Source organism: Pinus tabuliformis, chromosome 5_1, assembly GCF_031772625.1.
Source record: "Pinus tabuliformis cultivar Carrire ecotype Pingquan chromosome 5_1, CPIR1, whole genome shotgun sequence".
In the NCBI taxonomy this organism is placed as follows: domain Eukaryota; kingdom Viridiplantae; phylum Streptophyta; class Pinopsida; order Pinales; family Pinaceae; genus Pinus; species Pinus tabuliformis.
Window position 1 is genome coordinate 221,738,805 of NC_142305.1, and position 7,277 is coordinate 221,746,081.

Sequence of the window (7,277 nt, forward strand, 5' to 3'; positions counted from 1 at the left end):
ATGGCTTCCCGACCCTGGTCACACCAAGGGAAGAAGGAACCAAAGAGCCAATACATGCATTCTATAACTCTTCATTGGTAGTTAAAGACCTTGTTCGAAAGAGTTTTAAAAGGGAAACAAGAGGACATGAATGACATCATTCCTTTTGTGAATAATATTCACCAGAATTAGTAGGAACAACAAACATGCCATGACAGATTGGAATCTCGCTTAGCTCACATGGAAAGTCATATTCAATGTCACCAAAATTAGTAGGAACAACAAACATGCCTTGATAGATTGGAATCTCGTTTAGCTCACATGGAAAATCATATTCAATGTCACTTGGCTTGAGTGCCAAGGATTGGAATCTCATTTAGGTCACATGGAAAGTCATATTCAATATCACTTGGCTTGAGCGCCAAAGATTCGACTTCTGAGACACCTAATTTAATTAACATATTCTAACTTTCTTATAACAATCACCTTTTGATTTTATAATATATTTAAATAAGTGTTATTTCTAATTTTCCACACATGCTTTGCATTTTCACATACCAACCAATAAAAATGATTTCTCATGTGGCAAAATGAGCTTGATCTAGTTTTGTCCTCAATAATATAATCTATTTTTTAAAGCAATACTATTAACTTAAAAAAAATTGCATTTAGTATTATAATAAAATTTAAAAATGTTTTCACATAAGTAAATATAACTCATAATAAAATTTAAAAATATTATATATAAAACATTGTTTTAAATTACAAATTTCGATGCACTGACACTGCTTCACTCGTAGCTGTCCTCCTAATCAAATTCGATAAAGTATTCAAAAGATTCCATACTGCGGTGAGATTTTTGTGACTAGAAAATTATATTTTTAATTGAATTCTGTATGAACGTGCCGTAGTGCATACTGACGAACCAGCTGATGTCTTTGACATAACATTTCCAGGACCATGGATGCCCGCATAAAGTTTACAGTTGTGAACCCAAATTCGCTAGGGTTTCAAGTTGCAACTGGGGCAGCATTGAACCTTCAAACGCCATGAAGCAACCTCTGCTCTCAGTCTCTCGCACTTCGGCATCCTTGCATACGCACCAATGCTTGACACAGGATTGCGGCCATGATCAGCAAGTGAGCGAAACCGAAGATCAGGAGATTCCCCACATCAATCTCTCTGTGGATCAGATTCTGGACCAACATGTGGGTGGTTTCGGTCCGGCTCAGCAGCTTCATGTCCTCATGGTGTCTCTGGCATGGGCTTTTGACGCCCTGCAGTCACTTATTCCCATATTCACTGATGCTCAACCTCCATGGCGATGCACGGCTTCTCAAACGCCACATCTCACACACAATGTGACGCTGCAGCTCCCAGCAGCAATGAGTGGGCAGAAATGGTGCACACCAAAGTCGTCATTGTGTGAAATGGATGGGAGTCTTTGGGAGTGGGTTGATGGGAGGGGATCGTCTGTGGTTTCAGAATGGGGACTCATCTGCCATGACAATTTCAAGTCAGGCGTTCCTGCCTCCCTCTTCTTCATGGGATGTATTTTAGGTACACTGTTTTCTCATACTGATTTTGTTTTCCATGATGCTTCGTGAATGATAGTTTAGTGTATATACATATCCAAGTATCCATACTGATATGGCAGCTGTCAATTATTTGATAGCGCCCATGTTGGTCTGATTGATTATTTGAGAAACAGAGTCCATGTTTGTCCGATTGTTTAATATTTTAGGAACAGGGTTCATGTTTATCTTTATCTGATTGGTGAATCAGCGATCCACATAATATTTGAGGAATCATAGATTTAGGGATTAAAAACCAATTCTGAAAATATTATCAAATTTTAAAATTGGGAATATTTTGAAATCTGATTAAAAAAAACACAAAAAAAATTAATTATCTATCTTTGATTTGGATAATGTTTATCAAATTTCAAAATAAAGTATTTAAATTTTAAAAACCAGTTACCAAGTTCATCCGTACCGTCCAAAAAAATTCGTTAATTCGCTAGTTCGGTTCGATACGGTGATTAATGCAGAGAATTCCAATTCGGTTTGCTGTCTACAACATTCACTCTGCTTCGTCCCTTACCTTGAATGTGTTTCGCTCCCAACATGACTCTGTTTCGTCCCTTAATTTGAGTGTGTTTCGGCCCCAAAAAGAATACGTGATGTGCTTGGTTACACTGAACAGTGGCCATATAAGCAAAGTAAGGTATAAGGTAAACAGAGCTGGAAGTTTGATATATACCAATCTATATATTGACTAAATATATAAGAATTTTTGAAATTACAGATTTTTAAATATTGTTTAAATATATTTTATAAATTCAGAAATGGTGTTGTATATATGTAAATTGAAAAGTGTTGATTTTTTTTTTTCAATAAAATTTACAGTTATCTCCATAATTTAGGAACTTACTTTTCAATAGTTGAATTGGTGGAAATAGGTTATTGAACTTACTCTTCAATTGTTAAATAGGAATCGTCCTTGTAAGGTAAAATTTTAATTCCAGATTTGCTTTGTTCATGTATTAGAAGAATACAAATTCGAACCTGCCCAACCCAGGTGGAAATAATAATAATAGAGGAAGGGCAAAACAAGTTTAGAACTAGGCAACTTTGGTGGAAAATTGAAATAATATAGAGAAAGGTAAAGCTAATACTTTTATATATTTTGTTATAAAAATTAGCAAGTTCATATTTCTTATTGGAAAAAAAATAAAAAGAAAAGATGATTTTTATAAAAATAGCAGGTAATTTCTATCTTAGCAAATTGGTAATTCTTATTGGAAAAAAAAAATATTATAATTTTTATAAAAAAAAATAAAATAGTAATTTCTATATTAGAAAATCTCATAAATGACAATTGCAATTAAGAAAAAGGATAATTCCTACTTTACAAGAAATTATAAAATAGAAAATTGGAAATTATAAAATAGCAAATTGGTTGCAAATCAATAACTCTGATATAAAACATAAAAAACAATAACTTCTATTTTGGAAGAAAATTAACATATACAGCTTTTATATTTTCATTAAAATTATGAATATAAAGTTTTTTTTATTTAAATTTATAAATAAAATAAAAAAATTAATATATTCAAGTATTTGTAGAATTTTTTTAGTATTGAATTTTATAAAGTCGATTTTTGGTATAGAATTTGAATTGGAATCCGAATTCGAATTTGGTAACTATGCTTTCTACCACTCATTTTCCCATTTCAACATGATTTTGCATTGAATCCCATGCACGGCAGGTTCATGGTTTTTGGGACCTCTCGCGGATACATCTCTTGGGCGAAAGAGAACATTAATGCTGTCGTGTTTCGTAATCTCAATCTCTGGATTTCTGACAGCACTATCTCCCAACATCTGGATATACTCCTCCCTCAGGTTAATCAGCGGCATTGGTCGTGCAGTCATTGGCACCTGCAGCTTAGTTCTCTCAACCGAAGTAGTGGGGAGCAATTGGAGAGGACAAGTTGGGCTCTATGGTTTTGTTTTTTTCGCAGCAGGCTTCCTCTCGCTTTCCGGCATTGCATACCTTACCAGATCGTCATGGCGTATGGCCTACATTTCGATTTCTGCACTGTCCATGGCCTATTGTTGCCTCGTTCTTCCTTTTGTATGCGACTCTCCCAGATGGCTGGTCATCAGAAAAAGAGAAGACGAAGCTCTGGACATTCTTAAAAACATGGCTGCCCGGAACGGTAAATGTCTGCCCGAGAACGTTCGGATCAGTTCGGCCTCTGCAGAGGGAGTCGAAAATTCTTCCCCGGCGATGATCAATCTGTTAAAAGTGCCGTGGGTGCGAAGGAGAATTGTGGCCTTCACGGCTGCTGCAGCCATGGTGGGCTTGGCCTACTACGGTCTGCTGCTTAACGTGAGCAATATGAAGGTGAATCTGTATGTGAGCACCGCACTCAATGCTTTCATTGAAATCCCGGCCATAGCCGTCGGAAATATCCTGCTTCCGAGAGTCGATCGACGGATTCTTATATCGATTTCTTGTATCACCTGCACTTTGTGTTGCGTTGCTTCTGCCGTGTTGTGCGCAACGGATATTGGGTGGATGCAGATGGTAGTGGAAGCAATGGGGCTCTTGGCAATATGTGTGGGGTTTGATATAGTGTATATATTGTGCATGGAATTATTTGCTACAAATGTAAGGAGCATGGCAGTGGCTACGGTGAGGCAGGCCTTTATGGCAGGTGGTGCCATCGCTCCTGTCATCGTTGTCATGGGAAGAACACGACCGTGGGTTTCATTTGTTGCGTTTGGAGGGTTCGCTATGTGGGGTGGACTCCTGGTTCTACTTCTCCCCGAGACCAGAAATCGTCCGCTCTATGAAACGCTGGAAGAGCAGGAGGTAGAAGAAGCCAAAATGATGAAAGGCCAGATACCGGAGCCCAATTCCCCATTAATGGCATAAGAAGTAGTGTTCAACTCCTAGATAATATTCTGTCATTTGAGGACTATAAAAATTTGTGATTCTATCTTTTATTTATTTATTAAGGTTTGTCTTGTACTATATGTTTTCCCTATTTTACATCTAATATCTTAATTATGCTATTAATAGATTTTTCATTCTAATAGGTAAAGGTTTTTTCATTCTAATAATGTGGTAGTTTAGTTAAAGGTTTTTTCATTCTAATAATGTGGTAGTTTAGTTAAAGGTTTTTTTTTGAAAGTCATGGAAATTTTGGTTATATTTTGATAAAATCAGGCAGGAAATTTTTTTAAAACTGTCAAAATTCAATATTTTGGGTATCTCAAAGTTTTTTTGATGGTGCTGAATTTATTTCCATCATCAAAAATATGATTCAAACAACTCTAATGCAAAGTTTTTTGAAACATTTTTAATCATACCATCTTAGTAAACCACTCCATTTATAATTCATCATATAGGTCAAAGTATCCTTGTCCCTAAATCTCATTTATATAATTTTTTTACTATCTGAATGACCAATTACCTAGTGCTTCAGTGTTTCAAAACATTTTTGTCAAAAAAATCTACGATTAGAGCTTAGTGTGCGAAATTTCTTCTAAATTGTCCTCCGTTTAAAATATTTTAGTATGTCAAATACTTTATCATGATAAAATGAGATTAAACATTCTTATCATTGAGTCAAATCCTTTGTCATGGTAAAATGAGATTAAACATTCTTATCATATAACGTTTGAAAGACTTTTTAGATGCGCTTAAACATTTGGAGATTTCGCTCGAACAACCCATTAATGTTCAAAGGTTTTAAAATATTAAAGTAGTTTTATTTATTAATTAAAAAGCTTACACATATTCAATAATAATATTGATCTAGATGAATCTGTTCATCTAACTGTGACCATTTCTGAATATAATTAATGCAATTACTAAGGAGTTACGAGATGTTTTTAAATGACTGAAATGAAATGATTTATTTCGACAGGGATAGTGGGTTATGAACGGCATGCTTATTTCATTTTCAAAGCCGAGGAAGAATGGAACCTGGAGAAAAGGGAGGTGGGTTAGAGAAGTGAAGTCGATAATCAAAAGGTGATTTGATTTAGGTATCAAAAAATTTTGCTATAGTATTGTTTGAATCATGTTTTTGATGGTGGAAATAGATTCAGTACTATTAAAAATCTCTAGGACACTTAAAATATTGAAGTTGGACAATTATAACTTAGATTTAGAAAAATTCTTTCCAGATTTTATCAAAATATGACCAAAATTTCTATTTCAGGGAAAAACAGTCTGCTTAAACTACCACAAATTCATATATTATTGAAAGGAGTTGTCTTTAGTGTTACTTTTTGGACTTCTTGGTGGGGGAATTCAGTGGAAAAATTTGAGGTGAAATTTTTATTTGTGTTATTTAAACTAGTTTTTTCACTGTAAATATGGATTCAGCACCATGGAAAATCTCTAGAGCACTTCGATTGTAAGATTATCCATCAAACTTGTGATTTCAATAATAAAAACTTCCAATAATTTCTTATTGAAACACGAATTCATATATTTTTAGGAAATCACATGTAACTGACAACAATATTAGTTGTTGGCATCTTTTACACTTTTATTGGTCAAAACACTCTGACCAGTCAGAGTAAATGGCAGACAAAGTATAATAATGCAGACCGTATGAGACAATCCAAACTATTCTGTAAATTCCATTTGCCGCACTATACTTTTCCAAATCCATGAACTCACACATTCCTTTTATATAGCAACTACTGTCATTCGGCAAAGCTGTGGGAATAGCGTTGGCCGTAGAATGTCTGCTACTTGTGGCATATTCGAGTCCTGGAAAAACATTTTAGTCAATTCCAGACTATTTTATTTTTAACATATTCTCGAATCACTTATAAATTTAAGATAAATATTATAAATTTATAATTGTTTTGAGAAGTGCTCTTCAATTTATTTTAATAGAGATGTCGTGTAATATTTAATATTATAACTAAATCAAATAAATAATAAAATAAAATAAAAAATTATAATTAATATTATAACTAAATCAAATAAAAAAAAAAAAAAAAAAAAAAAAATTATAAATAGTTAGTGCTTGTTGTTTAGTTTAAATGTAATTAAAGTGAAGTAAAAATATTAAATTTAAGTTAGTGTTAAGGTTTATAATTGGATTAATTTAGATTCTACTGATTGGTAAATTGAAGTGTTTGGTTATTTATAATTCAACAAATCTTACCCAAAAATAATAATACTAAATTTTTGATTGATTGATCATAACCCATGTTTGAAAGTTGAATTTGCATGTATAAACAAATTGATGAAAAGACAACTGATATTTTTTAAAAGAGATTGCAATCTTTGGCTAAAAAAAAATGATAAAAAAAAGAAATAGAAGAAGAAAGAGAGATATTGCACACTCATTCAATATAAATTAAGGTTTTAGCACACAATGTAGTATCTGGCCTTTTCTGATTGGTTATTCTTATATGTTTTATATTTAATATTATAAGTGACAATCTTATTATCTTATATAATTGAAATTTTCTATAATAAAATTTTCTCAATTTAAAATGTCATAAATATTAACAATGATAAATCTCTCATTACAACTATTGACTCATTGACATGATAATAAAAATGCAACACAATAAATCTATAATATATAAATAAAGTTGTTAAATCTCCAATAAAAATATTTTTACCCGTACATAAATTTGAAATACATCATAAATTTGTTTTAAGAATTGATTATTATTATTAAATTAATTTATTATATAAATTAGATAATTTTCTTAATAAAATAATAATTAGAAAATTTTATTAAAAATCAA

The 7,277-nt window shown here is 32.6% G+C and overlaps 1 pseudogene across 1 annotated transcript; it reads left to right on the plus strand.

Annotated features, from left to right (window-relative positions):
* Positions 1-922: 922 nt before the first annotated feature.
* On the plus strand, positions 923-4,425 carry LOC149164211 (organic cation/carnitine transporter 1 pseudogene; annotated as a pseudogene). The gene is made up of 2 exons (XR_016260059.1): positions 923-1,539; positions 3,251-4,425. The product of XR_016260059.1 is annotated as an organic cation/carnitine transporter 1 pseudogene (transcript).
* Positions 4,426-7,277: the final 2,852 nt, after the last annotated feature.